Below are 23767 nucleotides of genomic sequence, written 5' to 3' on the forward strand. Positions count from 1 at the left end.
GTTTGTTTTTTTTTTTTGACAAATTTAATATTTTACATATTTCCTTGAAGCAGCTTTACATTGAAGCAATTTCTACATTTTCTTCATTTCTTCACTTAACACATATGCAGGCATACACATATGGTTCGAAATGGAAAATATTACATTAAATTTTAAAATGTCATTTCCGTATGCCAATCCCTTTTTACTTTAGCCTGAAATGTGTTTCTTTAAGCAAATGGAAACCAAACATTGAGCGTAGTGTAAAAAGCAAGCAACACACATGAAATCAAAATATTTACCACAAAAGCTATTCGCAACTTTATTTTATAGAGAAGAAAAATTCAACATTTGTTGTTGTTGCTGTATTTGCAACAACTAAAAAGTTAGTGTAAATGACATTTGTTTATTGCAATTTTTATTTTCTAGCGAAATTCAAATGGAAATGTAATTTTTCCGTTACCCCATACAATGGGTATGGCAGTGATATATGTACATATATGTAGAGAAAGAGAGGACACTGAGAAGGAGAAGAGAAAATTCAGTTTTCAATAGTTCGCGGAATATTAAAATACATGGAAAGCCACATGTGATGTTAAAAAAAAAGTACAGAGGAAATATGTCGACATAAACAAAATGGAGAAAGTGTAAAAAAAAAAATAAAAAAAAAAAAAATATATAAACAAGATTTTAAGTTGGATTGCTTACCCAAAAACTTTATTTGTATTAAAGAAGCCGTGTTTACCAATACATTAAAACAAATGAGGTTGTTGTCTTTGGATTCAAGTAAATATTTTTGTGAGAGTGTGAGATATATGTTGCAATTTAAAAAAAAAAACTGTTCCTGTCCAATAAGCTCGAATAAATATTGTAATAATTTCTAGTTTAAATGATTTGGACATTGAACCAGCCTGCATTGATATCAGGCTAACATAAAAAAACTATTTTAGTTAAAATTTTCTAAAATAAACCTAAATTTTCTTTCATGGTGGGTTTATTTTTGGGTGTCAATTAAGATAGCACCCATCAACCATTTATGCAGAGGTAATGGGAGACCAAGAATGATTTCCTTCATGTTTTGGCCAATAACATAGGTATCATCCAATTGCATAGCATATCTCTTATAATCGACCGACCCCCAATCGACTTTTACTCACTGGTTGGTTGGCTTAATTTAGTTTAGTTTTTTTTTTCAGTAAAAGATATTGCATTCCCTTGTGTTCTGCAGTTAAAACCAAAAATCTCGGATTTTCTTTTATTCATCCATTTTGTATAGTTGATTCGGTTGCCTTTGATGATAGCATTCACTGTTCAATACATTGAATGACAAATTGAAGCAAACAAGCTTGAAGACTATTTGAAATTAAATTGGCATATAGTCGAGTAAGGTAAACCTTCACTTACGATAAAAAAAAATATCCATCAATTGCTAGATTTTTTTTGGTTTGTTTCATAGATGAAGCATCTATGAAACAAACCAAAAAAAAAAAAAACACTTAACAACACTTAAAAATTCTTTGTACAGGAAGGTGACAAAAAAAAACGCAAAAACTATGAAATACCACTTTTCTATCGGTTATTGACAATGATATCACCTAGAGTAAGAGAGAGTGAGAGAGCGCGAGAGTGTGAGTATGGGAGAGAGATTATTGAATGTTACAATGACTTTGTGTGGCATTGATTTGATTGAAGTCACCAAAACAACAACAACAACAAAAACAAAATTGGATATGTATGGAATGCAGAAAAAAAAAACATAGCAATTGTAGCCTTTGTGAATGGTTTTCATTTCCATTTTTTGTTAGAATTTTTAAATAAAGACTTTATGATTTTTGTTCTATTTTACAGTCGGCAACGAATATAAGCACATCCCATATAAAAAGGTTTATCGAAACTCCAAACCTTGTTATGGTTTTTGGAGGAAAAATGTTACGCTTATAAGAAAAAACAACAAAATAAAATTTTGATAAAATTTTCTGTAGAAATGAAATTTTAACAAAATTTTCTATAGACATAAAATTTTGACAAAGTTTTCTATAGAGATGAAATTTTAACAAAATTTTCTATAAAAATAAAATTTTAACAAAATTTTCTATAGAAATAAATTTTTAACAAAATTTTCTATAGAAATAAAATTTTGGTAGATTATTTTTGGCTCGAGTGGCAACCATGATTATGAACCGATATGGACCAATTTTTGTGTGATGGGGATCGGCTATATAAAGGGTGATTTGTTAAGAGCTTGATAACTTTTTTTTTTAAAAAAACGCATAAAATTTGCAAAATCTCATCGGTTCTTTATTTGAAACGTTAGATTGGTCCATGACATTTACTTTTTGAAGATAATTTCATTTAAATGTTGACCGCGGCTGCGTCTTAGGTGGTCCATTCGGAAAGTCCAATTTTGGGCAACTTTTTCGAGCATTTCGGCCGGAATAGCCCGAATTTCTTCGGAAATGTTGTCTTCCAAAGCTAGAATAGTTGCTGGCTTATTTCTGTAGACTTTAGACTTGACGTAGCCCCACAAAAAATAGTCTAAAGGCGTCAAATCGCATGATCTTGGTGGCCAACTTACCGGTCCATTTCTTGAGATGAATTGTTCTCCGAAGTTTTCCCTCAAAATGGCCATAGAATCGCGAGCTGTGTGGCATGTAGCGCCATCTTGTTGAAACCACATGTCAACCAAGTTCAGTTCATCCATTTTTGGCAACAAAAAGTTTGTTAGCATCGAACGATAGCGATCGCCATTCACCGTAACGTTGCGTCCAACAGCATCTTTGAAAAAATACGGTCCAATGATTCCACCAGCGTACAAACCACACCAAACAGTGCATTTTTCGGGATGCATGGGCAGTTCTTGAACGGCTTCTGGTTGCTCTTCACTCCAAATGCGGCAATTTTGCTTATTTACGTAGCCATTCAACCAGAAATGAGCCTCATCGCTGAACAAAATTTGTCGATAAAAAAGCGGATTTTCTGCCACTGATTTTGGTAATAAAATTCAATGATTTGCAAGCGTTGCTCGTTAGTAAGTCTATTCATGATGAAATGTCAAAGCATACTGAGCATCTTTCTCTTTGACACCATGTCTGAAATCCCACGTGATCTGTCAAATACTAATGCATGAAAATCCTAACCTCAAAAGAATCACCCTTTATAACTATAGACCGATATGGACCAATTTTGGTATGGTTGTTAGCTGCCATATACTAACACCACGTTCCAAATGTGAACCGGATCGGATGAATTTTGCTCCTCCAAGAGGCTCCGGGGGTCAAATCTGGACAACGGTTTATAAGGAGGCTAAATATAATTATGGACCGATATGGACCAATTCTGGCACAGTTGTTAGAGACTATATACTAACACCATATTCCAAATTTCAACCGGATCGGAAAAAAAATTGCTTTTCTTAGAGGCTCCGCAAGCCAAATCTGTGGATTGGTTTGTATGGGGTCTATATATAATTATGAACCTATGTGGACCAATTTTCCACATTTGAACCGGATCGGATGAATTTTGCTCCTCCAAGAGACTCCGGAGGTCAAATCTGGAGAACGGTGGGGGCTATATATAATTTTGAACCTATATGGACGAATTTCAGCTTGAATATTAAAAACCATATTCTAACACCACGTACCGAATTTCAACCGGATCGGATGAAATTTGCTTCTTCTAGAGCCTCCACAAGCCAAATCTGGGGGTCCGTTTATATGGGGGCTATATATAATTATGGACCGATGTGGACCAATTTTTGCATGGTTGTTGTAGACCATATACTAACACCATTTACCAAATTTCAGCCGGCTCCGGGGATCGGTTTATATGGGGGCTATATATAATTATGGACCGATATGGACCAATTTTTGCATGGTTGTTAGAGACCCTATACTAACACCATGTACCAAATTTCAGCCGGATCGGATGAAAGTTGCTTCTTTTAGAGTAATCGCAAGCCAAATTTGGGGGTCCGTTTATATGGGGGCTATACGTAAAAGTGGTCCGATATGTCCCATTTGCAATACCATCCGACCTACATCAATAACAACCACTTGTTCCAAGTTTCAAGTCGACAGCTTGTTTCGTTCGGAAGTTAGCGTGATTTCAACAGACGGACGGACGGACATGCTTAGATCGACTCAGAATTTCACCATGACCCAGAATAATTTATGGGGTCTTAGAGCAATATTTCGATGTATTACAAACGGAATGACAAAGTTAATATACCCCCCATCCTATGGTGGAGGGTATAAATAATTGATTTCAATTAATTTCGTAATTGAATCAGAAAAAAATTCTGTGTGTAGTTAAGATCTAGAACTTTGCTGAATGATGCAAAAACAAATAACACCATTTTAGCCATTAAATACTTTAAAAAAGGGCGTGGCCCGCCCATTTTTTTTCTAAAATCCATTCTTTTATAACTACAAATCTACTCAACAAATTTTGTGAAGCTAACATAATGGGAAGTATTTTTTTGCCGCTAATATCATGATTTAGCCCATAGTGCAGTAGTGGTGATACAAAATGTCACTTATTTTGATAAAAACAATATAATCCTCCTATTTCAAGGTCAAAAACCTACAAATGTTACTCTGACAAAAATTAAATCTAAGATCAAATATATTGTTAAAGGGCAGATAAATGATTTGTATTCGTATTCTTCTTCTTTCTTTTAAAAACATATACTCCCTCTGCTTCATATTCCTCCAAGGAACAGGCAATTTTTTTGTAATAGCCAGTATACTGATTGAGGAATTTTGAATTATGTCACTTGGGCATGACATCATTACGATTTTTTATGACTTCCATATTGTTGTCATTTATTCTATGTATGTCTGGATATGCTGATGTTACGGGATAGATGTTTTTGTTGTTGTTGTTTTTATTGGGTTAGCAATGTTATTGCCTTCATGGTGCCCCGATCTAATTTCAATGCCTAATACCCCAAAGCCAAGGTTATGACTCTTGTGGCTTGATGTTGTGTCATACTCGTAGTGTGTTTTTGGCTTGTTTTTCAATTAAGATTACATTTCAATTTTTTTTTTCGTAAAAAATAAGAAGCATTTTATTGTTTGTCAATTTGTGAGGAGATACCCATTAATTCCCATTACCACAATCCAAGGGGATTTGTAAGCCTTAAAATTACTTTAGAGATCTAGTACCAATGACATTATGTTATTTAATTTTGATGACAAAAAAAATGGAGATATATTAGAGATTATTCAAATGAAAAACAATTAGACCATACTCCAAATATGAATAAATTGATTTCTTGGACATTGTTGGCGAATCAACATGAATAGCCGGGAGCAAATGTACAAAAGTTCGCATATGCTAGAGATCTGGTTGACAAATTTGGATGTTGGTGTGATTGATATAACTGAATAAAATATTGTTGCATGGGTAAAAAATTTTAAACCCGTCACAAGTGTTGCCAGTATTGGGGATTTTCCTCAAATCGGGGATATTTTTTCGTGAATAGGGACGAATTTTCTAAGTTGAGGATTTGGTGGGGAATTTCCATAAATTTGGGGATTTTTTCAAGAAATCGATTTAATCTGTTTTTAAAATTTTCTGTAGAAAATTTTGCCAAATTATATTTCTATAGAAAATGTTGTCAAAATTTTATTTCTATAAAAAATTTTGTGAAAATTTTATTTCTATGGAAAATTTTGTCAACATTTTATTTCAATTGTACATTTTTCAAAATTTTATTTCAATAGACAATTTTGCCAAATTTTTATTTTTATAAGAAATTTTGTCAAAATTTTATTTCTATAGAAAATTTGTCAAAATTTTATTTCTATAGAAAATTTGTCAAAATTTTATTTCTATAGAAAATTTTGTCAAAATTTTATTTCTATAGAAAATTTTGTCAAAATTTTATTTCTATAGAAAATTTTGTCAAAATTTTATTTCTATAGACAATTTATTAAAATTTTATTTCTATAGGAAATTTTGTCAAAATTTTATTTCTATAGAAAATTTGGTCAAAATTCTATTTCTATAGAAAAATTTGTCAAAATATTATTTCTATAGGAAATTTTGTCAAAATTTTATTTCTATAGAAAACTTTGTCAAAATTTTATTTCTATAGAAAAATTTGTCAAAATTTTATTTCTATAGAAAATTTTGTCAAAATTTTATTTCTATAGAAAAATTTGTCAAAATTTTATTTCTATAGGAAATTTTGTCAACATTTTATTTCTATAGAAAATTTTGTCAAAATTTTATTTCTATAGAAAAATTTGTCAAAATTTTATTTCTATAGAAAATTTTGTCAAAATTTTATTTCTATAGACAATTTATTAAAATTTTATTTCTATAAAAAATTTTGTCAAAATTATATTTCTATAGAAAATTTTGTCAAAATTTTATTTCTATAGAAAAATTTGTCAAAATTTTATTTCTATAGGAAATTTTGTCAAAATTTTATTTCTATAGAAAATTTTGTCAAAATTTTATTTCTATAGAAAAATTTGTCAAAATTTTATTTCTATAGAAAATTTTGTCAAAATTTTATTTCTATAGAAAAATTTGTCAAAATTTTATTTCTATAGAAAAATTTGTCAAAATTTTATTTCTATAGAAAATTTTGTCAAAATTTTATTTCTATAGAAAAATTTGTCAAAATTTTATTTCTATAGAAAAATTTGTCAAAATTTTATTTCTATCGAAAAATTTGTCAAAATTTTATTTCTATAGAAAATTTTGTCAAAATTTTATTTCTATAGACAATTTATTAAAATTTTATTTCTATAAAAAATTTTGTCAAAATTATATTTCTATAGAAAATTTTGTCAAAATTTTATTTCTATAGAAAAATTTGTCAAAATTTTATTTCTATAGGAAATTTTGTCAAATTTTTATTTCTATAGAAAATTTTGTCAAAATTTTATTTCCATAGGAAATTTTGTTTCTATAGTATATTTTTCAAAATTTTATTTAGTTATTTACTCAGCTATGGTAAGCCAGTTTAAAAGTAAATTCATGAATACAATAAGTTTATATAGTACGTTAGAGTTAAAATAATTACGGACCAGAAAAAAATAATTAAGGATATAAAAAACTGGTTTAAATGATCCAAATAAATTCTGGGATAATCCACCGTTGAGAAACTTTGTGGTGTTCGGTCGTGGGTTCTATTCCTGCTACGACCGAAAACCAAAAAGTTTTTCAACGGTGGATTATCCCACCTCAGTAATTCTGGTGACATTTCTGAGGGTTTCAAAGCTTTTCTAGGGTTTCAAAGCTTTCCCTGCAATGTGGAACGCCGTTCGGACTAGGCTATAAAAAGGAGGTTCCTTGTCATTGAGCTTAACATGGAATCGGGCAGCACTCAGTGATAAGAGAGAAGTTCAACACTGTGGTATCACAATGGACTGAATATTCTAAGTGAGCCTGACACATTGGGCTGCCACGTAACCTAACCTAACCTAAATAAATTCTACTATAGAAAATTTTGTAAAAATTTTGTTTCTTTAGAAAATTTTGTCAAAACTTTATTATTACTATAGAAATTTTGTCAAAATTTTGTTTTTCAAAATTTTATTTTTGTCAAAATTTTAATTTTTATACAACATTTTATTTTTATACAACATTTTGTAAAAATTTTATTTCTATAGAAAATTTTGTCAAAATTTTATTTCTATATAGAAATTTTTTTTCTATATGGAAAAAATTTTATTTCTATATGGAAAATTTTGTCAACATTTTATTTCTATGTAGAAAATTTTCTCAACAGAAAAAAATAATTAAGGATATAAAAAAACTGGTTTAAATGATCCAAATAAATTCTACTATAGAAAATTTTGTCAAAATTTTGTTTCTTCAGAAACTTTTGTTAAAATTTTTTTATTACTATAGAAATTTTGTCAAAATGTTGTTTCTATAGAAATTTTGTCAAAATTTTATTTCTATACAAAATTTTGTCAAAATTTTATTTCTATATGGAAAATTTTGTCAAAATTTTATTTCTATGTAGAAAATTTTCTCAACATTTTTTTCCATATACAAAATTTGCTCAAAATTTTGTCAAAAGTTTATTTCTATAGAAAATTTTGAATACCTCTGCAAAATCCAACAAAACATCAAAAATCTTACCAATCTACCAAACAATAAAAAAATCTACCATTTCTGGTAGAATTCTACCAATAGTGGCAACGTATCTGCCACCCAAATTTACTACTTGAATCTTTAGAAGCAAATTTTCATTCATAAATACAAGGTGACTGAATTCATATCTCCAGCATTTGGAAGACGATTACCAGTCTCTTGATGTTGTGGTTCGAAATCTTGATTTTATTACAGCTTGCTGGATGTGACAAAATTTTAATTTTTAAGTTATTACTGATTTTCTACAGCAGAGCCTTTTGCTTTAATTTTTTTTTTCAAAAAAACTTGTCGAAAATGAATTAGGGATTTTTGTGAGGAATTTTTATTTAAATTGGGGATTTTTGGGGACGAAAACATCATAATTTGGGGACAAGAGCCAGAAAAATACTGGCAACACTGCCCGTCACCGACGAAATGTCAATTTCCTATTATATTCCTTCTTGGGATGAAATTCTAAAACGATATACCGAATTCTTTCTATCTGCACCGGAAAAAAGAAAAATGTTTGATGAGAAAAAATGAACTAAATTGTTTTTCATTGAAATTTCCACAAATGTGTTATCCTCGAGAGGGAATATGATCACCCCAAATATGTTTAAAAATCTTAGTGTAACTTTTTCAAGGAAAACATGGAACACTTTTTGGCCTAAACATATTGTTTTCATGCCGGACATAACGTGCTTGCCGAAATTAGATTAATAATTTCTGAGAAAAGAACATGTTTGCAACAAACATGTTACATGTTCCCCGTGAAAAGTAGCATTATCCTATTGAAACATCTTTGGTGTATGACCATCACCTTCTCAGCTTGTGTTTTCTTTAAAAATTTACCAATTGCATTTTATACCCACGTCAAAATTTTTGGAAACAGCCTGTTTTTACTAAAGAATATGTGAAATTTAGCCTCACTTTACCGATGGGTGCTTTACGTGACTCAGACGTATTTATCCTCTAAAGGCTTTTGGTGTCTAAAAATAAAATTTCTAACTTGACATACATATGTTCAGTGGCCTCTCATGACCTTAAATGTAGTTGTCATCCCTACATACAATAGAGAGACAATTACAAATCAATAAAATCTCTCTTAATAAAGAGATAACGGAATCATTGGTGTTGTTGTTGTGGTTGTAATTAAAGCAGATTTCCTCTTTGCTACAATCCAAACCAAAGGGCTGTAAGAAGAGTTCAAAAGTTCAAGACGTATTTTCAAGACTTTATTTTAAAAACTTTTTTTACTAAAAAAAAATTGTATAATTTATACTTGAATTATTCGTAAAAGAGAATTGTGTGTCAGACATATCCTTAGTTTAATTTCACGTTACATGCTTGGCTCTGAATCAATATCAAACTAATATAGGTAAAGACAAAATTTTTGGAACTTGGTAAGTTTTTTTTCAGTGTAAACATTACAGCTGCTCTGCCCCATATCTAATTAAATAAAAAGCACGGAAATATGATTAGAATTATTCATCTGATTAGAATTATAAAATTCAATACAATTTTATTGGTCATTCATATCCATAAACAAATTGGACAGTTGATGGTTTTTGACAAAAATGTATTCCAAAATTTTCGAATAATAAAGCGGAAATGTCAGTGGGTAAAATCCCAAATATCGCATGACAAAATCGCCTGGGTTTCGTGTCATCATAGGATTTTTTATTTATGAAGTCTGACAAAAAATGTTCTATTGCCAATGATTCATGCTCTCATTTCATATGCAAACCATAGCCTCGTGTCCAGATTTTTTTTTGCAGAGATATGTGAGACGACATATTAAAAAAAAAAAAAATGTTTGAATTGTGAAAAACATAAATTTTTTTATGTTTGTCAATGGAAAGTAATACGATGCCATTTTTGGGCGACACGCTCAGACAAAAATGATTTTTTTTTACGTTTTATAGTGACGGAGGGTAGTAAAGTCGACTATTAAACTAGTAACTGGTGTTATTCAATTCTTAGAGGGTCTGGATTAAACCTGCCGTACAAACACATCTCAAACTTGAATACTCCGAAAACCGGACACTTCTCAAAATTGAACAAAATTTAAGAGACCTTGTGAGCGGTTTCACTGTATATGTAAGTCCATAGCCCACAGCATATGCTGTGGGATCGCTATTCCTTTTCTCATAACATACTTGTCGTGGCCTTTTGAAATGGCTTATCTGGGACATGTGTTTAAAGACACATTTTAAAGAACTCCTAATAGGCCTTGTTTGGTATTGTGAATTACAATGTGTTCTTGCAACGAGGCAAAATAAAACGATTTTTAAAAAGCAACTCATATTCTCATAGCAAGCTCTTATAATTTACGAGACCTTTGAAAAGCCCTTATGCCGTAAGCCAATTTATAAGTTTTTCGACAACGAGTCACAGACATTATAACGGCTTTAAAAAAAGACATGTTCTCATATGCGCACTTCTTTAATCTAAGAGACCTTTGATAAGCCCTTATGCCGTAAGTTTATAAGTAACCGAAAGTTAAGAATAAAAATAATTTTGCACAATTTAAAGCAACACGTGTTTCTTCATTCGGGTTTGTGATTTCGTTTGAGCAAGTCGAGGTATTTGTTTTTTATTTTAAGTAGCTGAAGCGTCAAATATGCGGTAAGTATATATTTTTTGACGAATATTATACTATATTGAATTACATTATAATAATAATTTTACTTATTTATTTAGCGGCAACTTCTACCATGAAAGCCAATGATCTGTTCAATATGTGGAAATCAGACGTCCAATACGAAATCAGTTCCTATGAAGAAGGTGATTTATTTTTTATAGTACAATTTTATATAGTACAAAATAAAATAAAAAGAATTCTGCACAAATTTTGGGTTTGAAATTTGGAGTAGGTCCTTTATAAGGTATGTAAACAAGGCCTTTTAAACAGCCTTCATCAAAAGGCATTAAATTGGCATTATTTTAAACTCCTATTAAGAGGCCTCTATTTATATATGCTTCATAAATCCTTTTGATGTATACATTATGAAAGGCCTTATTTTATCACACATTATAAAGAACTTATTTGAGGCAATTCCTAAAAGGCCTTAAAATAATGACCTTATATTAGCCCTTATGCTGTAAGTTGAAGTCGGAGCCCTTGGTCGGCTATGACACCCTGTCTAAAAATACAATGAATATGTAATGGGAAGTCAATGCCTTGTGTCTGCCAATAAATGCCTTTTAAAAGGCCTTATGAAGAGCGATTTCCGCCGCTGGGATGCTGAACACACATGTACGAGTATTGGTAAGGAAACAGCCTTTTGTTAAATATTGGCTCAATTTATTTTTTTTTCAAGTTCCCTATTCCCCATTCTTGGTTTGGTTTTTTAGTGTTTTTTTTTTCATTATGGAGCTACCAACATATATTATTCAATATCTTTGGATATGTTTTATTAATACAACAAAAATTGCAAATATATACATTTTTCTTGATCCCCTTATGGTGAGTGAGTGAGTAAAAACAAAATAAGAAAACAAAAAGAGCAATTCTCCTTGTTTTGGTGCCGCACAAAAGTCCTGTTATTGCAAGTGGCAAGCCACCAAGCCTGTTAAAATATTTATCGAAAACAACGCCAGACCACACATCATAGTTGGCACCAACAACAAAACACATATAACGACCAAAAACATATTCTCTCCACACCCTCACGTGTGTAGAAATTTCCCAGAGATGGGAATAAGAAGTACATAAGTGGCCATACTCTGTTATTTACGCGAATATAACAGAATTTTTAAAGATATCCTTGTTGGTTGTTTTCTTATATTTCTTCTTTTTATACCCTTCACCACTACTGCGGTACAGGGTATAATAAGTTTGTGCATTTGTATGTAACGCCAATAAGGAAAAGTCTGAGACCCATCGTTTAGTATACCGATCGTCTTAGAATTAAATTCTGAGTCGATTTAGCGATGTCCGTCTGTCTGTCTGTTGATGTATTTTTGTGTGCAAAGTACAGCTCGCAGTTTTAGTCCGATTGTCCTAAAATTTGGTATAGGGTCCTGTTTCGGCTCAAAGACGATCCCTATTGATTTTGGCAAAAATCGGTTCAGATTTAGATATAGCTGCCATATATATTTTTCACCGATCTGGTCATAATTGGCGTGTGTATCAACCGATCTTCCTCAAATTCCGTACATCCGAATATTTTATGAGTCTCGAAAAACTTGCAAAATATCAGCCAAATCGGTTCAGATTTAGATATAGCTCCCATATATAGCTTTCGCCCGATTTACACTCATTTGCCCAAAGAGGCCAATTTTTTGTTCCGATTTAGTTTAAATTTTGCACAGGGAGTAGAATTAGCATTGTAGCTATGCGTGTCAAATTTGGTTGAAATCGGTTCTGATTTAGATATAGCTCCCATATATAGCTTTCGCCCGATTTACACTCATATGACCACAGAGGCCAATTTTTAACTCCGACTTAGTTGAAATTTTGCACAGGGAGTAGAATTAGCATTGTAGCTATACGTGCCAAATTTGGTTGAAATCGGTTCAGGTTTAGATATAGCTCCCATATATAGATTTCGCCCGGTTTACACTCATATGACCACAGAGGCCAATTTTTAACTCCGATTTAGTTGAAATTTTGCACAGGGAGTATAATTAGTATTGTAGCTATGCGTGCCAAATTTGGTTGACATCGGTTCAGATTTAGATTTAGCTCCCATATATATGTTTTTCTGATTTCGACAAAAAAGGTTAAAATACCAACATTTTCCTTGTAAAATCGCCACTGCTTAGTCGAAAAGTTGTAAAAATGACTCTAATTTTCCTAAACTTCTAATACATATATATCGAGCGATAAGTCATAAATAAACTTTTTCGAAGTTTCCTTAAAATTGCTTCAGATTTAAATGTTTCCTATATTTTTTACTAACATTGTGTTCCACCCTAGTGCATTAGCCGACTTAAATTTTGAGTCTAAAGATTTTGTAGAAGTCTATCAAATTTTTCCAAATCGAGTGATATTTAAATGTATGTATGTGGGACAAACCTTTATATATAGCCCCCAATATATTTGACGGATGTGATATGGTATCGAAAATTTAGATCTACAAAGTGGTGCAGGGTATAATATAGTCGGCACCGCCCGACTTTAGACTTTCCTTACTTGTTTTTTATTAAAAACAAAAACAAATTACTTTAAAACAATGGTGAACGGAAAATATCACAACAAGAGAATGGACCAGAATGAGTGGGAAATGAATTCAGTCAAGATAGTGAAATATTGTAACGATATTTATTTATCGATACATCTGCCCTAGTGTTAAGGCCAGAATAGTTTCCATCGATGTATATCGAAAGATTTGGAAATAAAACTGTTTAAATTTTGCTACACATGAAATTGAGAAAATTATATTAAAAAAAATATTTTACTAAATAAAGGTGAGTACTATGTTCGGCTTTTTCACCAAAACACTAAATTAAAAGTACAAATATATTTATGAAGACTATTATATTTTGATCGAGTCTTGCCAAATAATGGATGGAAAAGATCCAAGGAATTGTATGCAAATAATTTTATATTTCTAAATTAATTAATTAAAAAAAAGTAACCTTGAAAACAAGCTGGTTTTCAGCTTGAAAAGTGAACATAGTACTCAGCTTAAAGTATACAATGTTTATGTACTACAAAAAGAGTTTTTGAATGTTACATTTCTTACTTTTGATTTTTAGGTTTAAGTAGAGATTTAAATGCTTTTCTCAAATGTCTTCAATCTAAAAATTTATTGGAAAGAGAGTTGAAGGGGAAATAAATAATTGATGTCTCTATCAAACAAATTAATTGAGTTTTGCGATAAAATTAATTGCATTTTTTATTATATTACATGTTAGCCTGATACCGAAACAGGCAATTGACGTCCAAATGCATTATATCTAATTATACAATTATTTTTCGAGCTTTATGGACAGATATAGATTAAGGAACATGGTTAATAGAGCCATTGAAAAGAAAACGCCAGATACAAATCTATACACGCCTGGACTGTACATGTTCCGGTTCGGGCGAATGAACCTTTCCACAGCCTTTAGTATAGATCTGGCTGGGAGAGATAACTCAATTTTGGGCCCTTTATGCTAACTCCTTATGGAGAAAACATTTGGGAAATTTCCTCTTACAAATTGAATCATCTTTTCTCCCACTGTACATCATCTTTTCCTTTTCATTTTTTAGTTAAATCAATTAACAAATTAATTAAGGTGCTGATGCAATTAATTCCATCTTTAATCAAGTATATTTTGTATGCCCAATTAATTCTGTGATTCATACTATCAGTTTCACGATTGAAGCATTTAAAAAATAATATTATGCACAGAAAAGTCTGTTGTAAAACTGATGCTAAAATGAACTAATATTTATAGCAGACATTTTATTTTAGTTTTAGTGTATTGTTAAAATTTTATAAGAAATTTTCCCCAGCCCAACGATTTTTTCTTTATTCTATGTATATATGTCTCAAAATGTCTCAAAAATAAATGGCAGTAAAATTTCAATGACCCTTCTCAAAAATAGTAAGAATGAACTACAGCGTGGTTAAAATGGGAATGTTCTGGCGCCTAAGATTTTTTCCTTTTTTTAGTTTATTTCTTCATTTCTTTTCGAGAAAGTTGCATTTCGTAAAAGGTAATTAAAAATCCAAAAAATGTTGGAAAATTTTCGTTAATTTGATGAATCTCAAAATTTGGAATACAGTTTAGTTCAATTTTTGCACGAGATAGTTAATTTTTCCCGTAATGTGGTTTGTTTTTTGTGTGTACAAACAGATTTTCTTAAACTTATTTTAATTTCTCATTATTTTTTTCTTAAGGCAAAATAAAGTTATTTAATTTTTATTTTTATTTTTAATATTATAACCCAGCAAAAAAATTTGGAAGCTCTTCCAAAGGCACAACTTTAAAAGCATTTCCAGAAGATGTAGTCCCAATGGTGTTCTTTATTTTAACTACACAGGAAGTTCTTTTCATTCAATTTTTTATAACATGATTTGTTCATATTTTTAATGGGTAATTTTCACTTTTTTTGTTTCAAATCGGTTAAAAACAGTTTAAGAATTCATAAAATGGTACAAATTATTTACATTTTGTCGAAAAAAATGATAAATCTAATCTGAAAAAATTGTGAATTTTTGTGAACATTTGAGGTCAAATGTTTCAGACAAGCGTTAGAATCCATCAAAAATTATAAAAAGTTATAAAATTATTTATTTGACAAAATATCACAGAATTTTTTAAATAACATCCAAAATATTGAATACTGAAGTGATGCCAATTCAGTGCACCGGCTGTTGAAATGGAGGACTTCCGTCCTATGACAAGTCCATGTTAAATTCATCGCTTCTGCGTCAATTTTGCACCACTTCCGGATCCAAAAAGAACATTTTCATTACTTTTTTGGCGACGCTTTTTTGCGGGGAATTTAATACCTTTCAAACGTTTTAAAACTATACTACGATATTTATCACCCAGAACAAAGGGAACTAACTCATCACGAAAGAAAATGTGGGATTATTTTCATATTTCGTAAAACTGTGTACATTTTTAATTCACGTCATTGAAGTAAGCAAAAATAAAAAAAATCACATTTGTTAAAATTGAACTAAAATCAACTAATTTTCATGAACTAAAATAAAGTTAAATAGGCTATAAAAAATTTCGTTGTCTTTTTATACCCTCCACCATAGGATGGGGGGTTATATTAACTTTGTCATTCCGTTTGTAACACATCGAAATATGGCTCTAAGACCCCATAAAGTATATATATTCTGGGTCGTGGTGAAGTCGATTTAAGCATGTCCGTCCGTCCGTCCGTCTGTTGAAATCACGCTAACTTCCGAACGAAACAAGCTATCGACTTGAAACTTGGCACAAGTAGTTGTTATTGATGTAGGTCGGACGGTATTGCAAATGGGCCATATCGGTCCACTTTTACGTATAGCCCCCATATAAACCGATCCCCAGATTTGGTTTGCGGACCCTCTAAGAGTAGCATATTTCATCCGATCTGGCTCAAAATTTGGTGCATGGTGTAAGTATATGGTCTCTAACAACCATGCAAAAATTGGTCCATATCGGTCCATAATTATATATAGCCCCCATATAAACTGATCGCCAGATTTGACCTCCGGAGCCTCTTAGATGAACAAAATTCATCCGATCCGGTTGAAATTTGGTACGTGGTGTTAGTATATGGTCTCTAACAACCATGCAAGAATTGGTCCATATCGGTCCATAATTATATATAGCCCCCATATAAACCGATCCCAAGATTTGTCCTACGGAGCTCTTGGAGGAGCAAAATTTACCCGATCCGGTTGAAATTTGGTACGTAGTGTTAGTATATGGTCTCTAACAACCATGCAAAAATTGGTCCATATCGGTCCATAATTATATATAGCCCCCATATAAACTGATCGCCAGATTTGACCTCCGGAGCCTCTTAGATGAACAAAATTCATCCGATCCGGTTGAAATTTGGTACGTGGTGTTAGTATATGGTCTCTAACAACCATGCAAGAATTGGTCCATATCGGTCCATAATTATATATAGCCCCCATATAAACCGATCCCAAGATTTGTCCTACGGAGCTCTTGGAGGAGCAAAATTTACCCGATCCGGTTGAAATTTGGTACGTGGTGTTAGTATATGGTCTCTAACAACCATGCAAGAATTGGTCCATATCGGTCCATAATTATATATAGCCCCCATATAAACCATTCTCCAGATTTGATCTCCGGAGTTCCTTTGAGAAGCAAAATTCATCCGATCCGGTTGAAATTTGCAACGTGGTGTTAGTATGTGGCCGCTAATAACCATGCCAAATTTGGTCCATATCGGTCAATAGTTATATATAGCCGATCCCCAATCACACAAAAATTGGTCCATATCGGTTCTTAATCATGGTTGCCACTCGAGCCAAAAATAATCTACCAAAAATTTATTTCTATAGAAAATTTTGTCAAAATTTTATTCTTATAGAAAATTTTTGTCATAATTTTATTTCTATAGAAAATTTTGTCAAAATTTTATTTCTATAGAAAATTTTGTCAAAATTTTATTTCTATAGAAAATTTTGACAAAATTTTATTTCTATAGAAATTTTTGTTAAAATATTATTTTTATAGAAAATTTTGTTATAATTTCATTTCTATAGAAAATTTTGTCAAAATTTTATTTCTATAGAAATTTTTGTCAAAATTTTATTTCTATAGAAAATTTTGACAAAATTTTATTTCTATAGAAAATTTTGACAAAATTTTATTTCTATGGATAAAGTTTGTTAAAATTTTATTTCTATTGAAAATTTTGTCCAAATTTTACTTCTATAGAAAATGTCAAAATTTTATTTCTATAGAAACTTTTATCAAAATTTTATTTATATACAAAATTTTGTCAAATTTAATTATATACGTATTTAATCGGCCTTTTGTTAGTTTAATATATACTACGTATGGACTACCTTGCAATTTAGAAGACGGTGTTTGGAAGTTTTAAGATTCCTTGCCATTGGCAAGTGTTACCGCAACCCAAGTAATTCGATTCTGGATGATAGGCTTCAGTAGAAGTTTCTACGCAATCCATGGTGGAGGGTACATAAGCTTCGGCCTGGCCGTAAGTTCGGCCTTCTTGTTCTTCCTTCCATTTTGTATATATTTTTTGTAAGAAAACTGGTGCGAAAATTGAACTAAATGATATTAAATTTTGAGACTATTTAAATTAACGAACATTTTATGACACTTTTGGATGTTGAATACCTAGATTTCGCCAAATTCGCTATAATATGCAGATTAGAAAAAAACACATAAAATTCAAAAATACGGTTCATATAATTTAATATCTGGGGATTATAAAAAAATGGTTTGAAGATTATTTCATGTAAATGTTGACCGTAATTGCGCCTGAAATAGTCCATCCGCTTAGTCCAATTTTACCAACATTTCGGCAGCCATTGCAATTCTTTTCGTCCATGTAATGTATTTAATTTTTTTTTTTAACATTTTTGTAAATTTTATTCTTTATTCCTATTTGATGTCTATAAGGCCAAATTTTAAAGATGTTTTTACAACAACTTTTCCCATTGCTATGCTGATTGTGTTGTTAGACAATAATGAAGAAGCAAACTTGCTTTTTGAGCGTCTTACCTTTTTTCAGTGTTGTTAGTTTTATATTTTTATAGAGTATGGAATATTTCTGCAAACAATTGACTGAAAGTAGAAAATAGAAAAACTGATGTAATTTAATTATTATTTCATAATGCTAAATATTGAAATTAAAAAAAAACTGATAGTCTTCTTCAAATTTAGAAGACTTCACCACTAATCGTTTTATTTGGGGTTATTCATATGTTTATGTTAAATTACATTTACATGAAATGCTATAGATTCATATTAAAAGCCCTTTAGAATGTTAAATAAGCAGCCACTGCAATGCTAGATTTAATTTACCATTGGCAAGAGAATTATTGCTTTAAGACTGACTTTAAATCTCTTGCTCTCTCATTAATATTATGTTGAATTTCGTTTTATTAATCGGTCAAAAATATAAAAGCATTTGCGATTAATTCAATTTAAATTAAATGAAAATAGCTATTGTTTCTAGATCTAATAGCTTTTTAGTTTAAATTAAATATAATTATAATAATTACAAAAAAGACCATTGAATATCTCAACAATGTTGTATATTGTTTTGCTTGTAAATAACAAACAGGCCTCTCTCATTACATCATTTGTCTCCTGTTAATCTAGTGGTGACATTAATTAAAGTAGCTGTGAGAGAGATCGAAAACAAGGTGTGAATTTTTAACACTGTGTACACGGTCATAACAATGCAAATATTGGCAATTATTTGTAAATTAATGGGGCACATATTGACACGTAAATAAAGTATTGAAATGAATTGCCTTACAATTCGAACGTAAAAAAAAAAACGCAACACAACACAACAAAAAACATATGGGCGATAGTTGTAAGGGCAGTTACTCATGATCCGCATGGGCTGCTTAGATCTAAATGAATTGTTATAGATTTAGGTGTTATAGCGGTCGATTATGTCATCTCGTCAAATATTGTATTAATAGCCAACACACAACTACTTATATAGTCCAGTCCGGAGGAAATTTAAATAAATTATTGACATACAATTTAATTGATATTTAAATGGGACATATTATGTGTGGTTTTTCGTTGTCATTTGGTATTCCATTGTCAATACTCAATTTTCGTTTCCCAGAAAGATTTGTTCCTTATTTGCCAATGATTGATTGAAATCGACATGTCGTTGAAATCTCTCAGATATCAATTCAATAATCAAATGCTAGAGATGTCGTTGAATTTCACAAAACAGCATATCCCTGAGAATGACATCGTTATGGAGTGGCATTTTTTTTTGTGTATGCGAAATTAAAATACGAATATCGATGTTGCAAATGCGTTACGTGCTTACATTGTAGAGATAATGCGTAAAACATGCAATGTTAAGTGGCATTCGAAAACAGCAAATGGAAATCTTTTAAGGGGGAAAAATACATACGAGTACTCTGCCTCATCGAGATTTTGACAATGAGATAACATCAAAACAATTTGAGCTTTAAATGATTGATTGTAATAAAAGGAAAAAAAAGTAATTTAACAGTGATAGAAAAAACTTTTGAAGAAATTTTTGTCATAAAAATTAAAAACTACACTGAAAAAAAAATTGATTTTATAGGAAAAATAATGCAACCTAAAATTTTAGAGCACACAATTTACAATCAAAAAAAAATAAATAAATAAATAAAGAAATTTTAATTAAAAGAAGGTTCATTTGCTTTAACTTCTAAATTAAAATTGTTATAAAATAATAAAGGGAAAATCATTTAATAAACTGAATGCTTCTATTTACCAGACAGTGATAGAAAAAACTTTGGAATTTTGAAGAAATTTTGGTCATAAAAATTAAGAACTACACTGAAAAAATATTAATTTTATAGGAAAAATAATGAAACCTAAAATTTTAGAGCACACAATTTACTATTAAAAAATAAATAGATTTATTTATTTATTATTTATTTATATATTTACAATCATAATGAATTATGAAAAAAACAGCATAGGTTTTCGACCTGTAATTAAAAGAAAGTTCATTTGCTTTAATTTTTTCATTAAAATTAGGTTCGATTTTTATACCCTGCGCCACACTGTGGAACAGGGTATTATAAGATAGTGCATATGTTTGCAACACCCAGAAGGAGACGAGATAGACACATGGTGTCTTTGGCAAAAATGCTCAGGGTGGGCTCTTGAGTCGATATAGCGATGTCAGTCTGTCCGTCTGTCCGTGAACACATTTTTGTAATCAAAGTCTAGGTCGCAGTTTTAGTCCAATCGACTTCAAATTTGGCACAAGTATGTGTTTTGGCTCAGAATATATCCTTATTGATTTTGGAAGAAATCGGTTCAGATTTAGATATAGCTCCCATATATATATTTCACCCGATATGAACTTATATGGCCCCAGAAGCCAGAGTTTTACCCTAATTTGCTTACAATTTTGCACAAGAAGAACAATTAGTACTATAGTCAAGTGTGTCAAATTTTATTGAAATCGGTTCAGATTTAGATATAACTCCCATATATATCTTTCGCCCGATGTGGACCCAGAAGCCAGAGTTTTACCCTAATTTGCTTCAAATTTTGCACAAGAAGAACAATTAGTACTATAGTCAAGTGTGCCAAATTTGGTTGAAATCGGTTCAGATTTAGATATAGCTCCCATATATAGCTTTCGCCCGATTTACACTCATATGACCACAGAGGCCAATCTTTTACTCCGATTTAATTGAAATTTTGCACAGGGAGTAGAATTAGCATTGTAGCTATGCGTGTCAAATTTGGTTGAAATCGGTTCAGATTTCGATATAGCTCCCATATATAGCTTTTGTCCGATTTACACTCATATGACCACAGAGGCCAATTTTTTGCTCCGATTTAGTTGAAATTTTGCACAGGGAGTAGAATTAGCATTGTAGCTATGCGTGCCAAAGTTGGTTAAAATCGGTTCAGATTTAGATATATCTCCCATATATAGCTTTCGCCCGATTTACACTCATATGAGCACAGAGGCCAATTTTTAACACCGATTTAGTTGAAATTTTGCACAGGGAGTAGAATTAGCATTGTAGCTATGGGTGCCAAATTTGGTTGAAATCGGTTCAGATTTAGATATAGCTCTTATATATATATATGTTTTTCTGATTTGGACAAAAATGGTCTAAATACCAACATTTTCCTTGTAAAATCGCTACTGCTTAGTCGAAAAGTTGTAAAAATGACTCTAATTTTCCTAAACTTCTAGTACATATATATCGAGCGATAAATCATAAATAAACTTTTGCGAAGTTTCCTTAAAATTGCTTCAGATTTAAATGTTTCCTATATTTTTTACTAACATTGTGTTCTACCCCAGTGCATTAGCCGACTTAAATTTTGAGTCTATAGATTTTGTAGAAGTCTACCAAATTCTGTCCAGACCGAGTGATATTTAAATGTATGTATTTGGGACAAACCTTTATATATAGCCCCCAATACATTTAACGGATGTGATATGGTTTCGAAAATTTAGATCTACAAAGTGGTGCAGGGTATAATATAGTCGGCACCGCCCGACTTTAGACTTTCCTTACTTGTTTTTAATTAAACTCCATCCGATGAATAACAGAAACTCTATGAAATACAAGTAAATCACAAAACCACTCTGAGATCATTTTAAGGTAGCCTTGGTAACCTATTTGCACCTCCAATGCAGATGATATGTAATAAATTCTTCAAATTTAAATTTTGTTTAAATTCCAAAAAAGAAAAAAAAACAACACATAACGCATTCTGCTTATTCCAATGCGAAATCTTTTCATTATCCATAGCAAACATTTAGACAAATTGAACCATGAAATATTGCCAGTTTTGGTGGTGGATTTTTGTTGTTGTTTTGTTTCGTGATTATTCAAAAAGTGCAAAAGTTCACAGACATCTTTACGCCTAAATAGACTCCCAGTACTTATGGCACTTCACAGAACAAAAGAAAACAAAAAAATGCGAAATCAAGAATAGACATTTTCCTTAGACTTTTTTTGTATGTTTTTTTTTTCTAGCTTTCAGTTTTCTCTTATGCAAATATTTGGACATAAAAAACGTAATACTTTTGAATATGAATGTTGCTGGTGTTTGTATGTTTAATGTTTTTCTGTTTTTTTTTTTTGAATAGGAAAATGGGTGAAAACAGTCGGTTCAACATCAAAGACTAGTAAGCGAACACTTTGAGGTCATAATATTTGAACATGGATGGATGATATATCACCAATGGAGAACACAGAAGCGGCCTATGTCTGCATTCCAACAAAATAACATTTCTTTTGTAAAAGTAGCGATAGTTTTTTTTTTGTTGTTCTTTTGCACAATATAACGAGAACTCGAGAAGTAGACAAGCCGAGACTGACAAATAACAGCAGCCGCCTCATTGACAGCAGCGCAGCAACAACAACAATTGGACCGCCATATTTTCAAAAGCCAGCCGTTAGAGAATTTCAAGTAGAGTTTCGACTAAAGTGCATTGCAATAACCAAAAAGGCTGTTATCTCTGGTTATCCATATTGGAAAAAATAAAACTGACACTCACTAAAAGTGTGATGGGCATATTGAATACAGTGTATTAAAAAAAAAAAAACATAATTGAGTAGTCGGGTTTTCTTTATATTTACAATGGAATTTATTGAACCAAATATGAATCATAAAAATCATCGACGAGCTTTTGTCATTTCTCAACTAATAGCCTTTTTGCAGAATTATAAAATTTTAGACAAGTAATTTTCAAAGGCTTCTCTTGAAGCCATAGTATTTCGTACAACAAGAATGTGGACCTAAACTACACTTATAAGGTAGAGCTTATAAAACAAAAAGAAATTTCCCTTGTTTCTATGTGTGAGTGGCCCTAAAGCTTTCATTCAAATACAGTTGCTCTTATTACTTGTATGTGTGCAGAGTACAGAGTGCTGTTGACAGAAAGAACTCTGTTATATTTATATTAAAAAAATTAAAATCATCGGGCTTTAGTTTCTAACTTATAAATGTACCCTGATATAAATTAATGCGCATTATATTTAGCAAATCATTTTGTGGTCTCACAAAAATAATTCGTTTCAGGTAAATTGGTTAAAAATGGCGGTTTCTATGTCAAATCGAGAGATCGGTTGATAATGTGGGGGGCTAACGCATTAATTATGGTGTACGACAAGTAACAGATGAGCTTACATTAGTACTCACCATGGATAGATATCAATTGTGAGATAGAGAGAGAGTAATGATAATGCTCAGATGTAGAGAGAGTAAGTCTATGAAATGGTGACTGTTTTTTTCTAAGAATTAGTGTTGTCAAACGCTAGATCAAAGAAAATTTATAGCAAAAGAGCTAAATTTAATAAAAATAATACCCTGTTCCATAGTGTGGCGCAGGGTATAAAAACAAGTATATACAGCAGTAAGTTCGGCCGGACCGAATCTTAAATACCTACCACCATGAACCAAATACTAGGGTTTCCTTTGAAATTTCAGGAGGGCTTGAGGACTTGAGGACACTTCCCGAAAATAAATTTAAAGATTTCACCTATGAGGACTATATCAGATTCTGGATTTA

General features: G+C 31.1%; 1 protein-coding gene across 2 annotated transcripts in view; it reads right to left on the bottom strand.

Annotated features, from left to right (window-relative positions):
• Window positions 1-23767, bottom strand: part of rgn (regeneration) — a 435985-nt gene that overhangs the window by 94768 nt on the left and 317450 nt on the right. Inside the window, exon 3 of one of the 2 annotated variants that reach the window (XM_075307769.1) lies at window positions 18247-18309. The gene's annotated coding sequence lies outside the window, so the exon portion shown is untranslated. Of the gene's footprint in view, window positions 1-18246; window positions 18332-23767 lie in introns of both variants that reach the window. The other variant, XM_075307770.1, reaches the window with a different exon arrangement.

This window comes from Haematobia irritans, chromosome 4, assembly GCF_050003625.1.
Source record: "Haematobia irritans isolate KBUSLIRL chromosome 4, ASM5000362v1, whole genome shotgun sequence".
NCBI lineage: Eukaryota > Metazoa > Arthropoda > Insecta > Diptera > Muscidae > Haematobia > Haematobia irritans.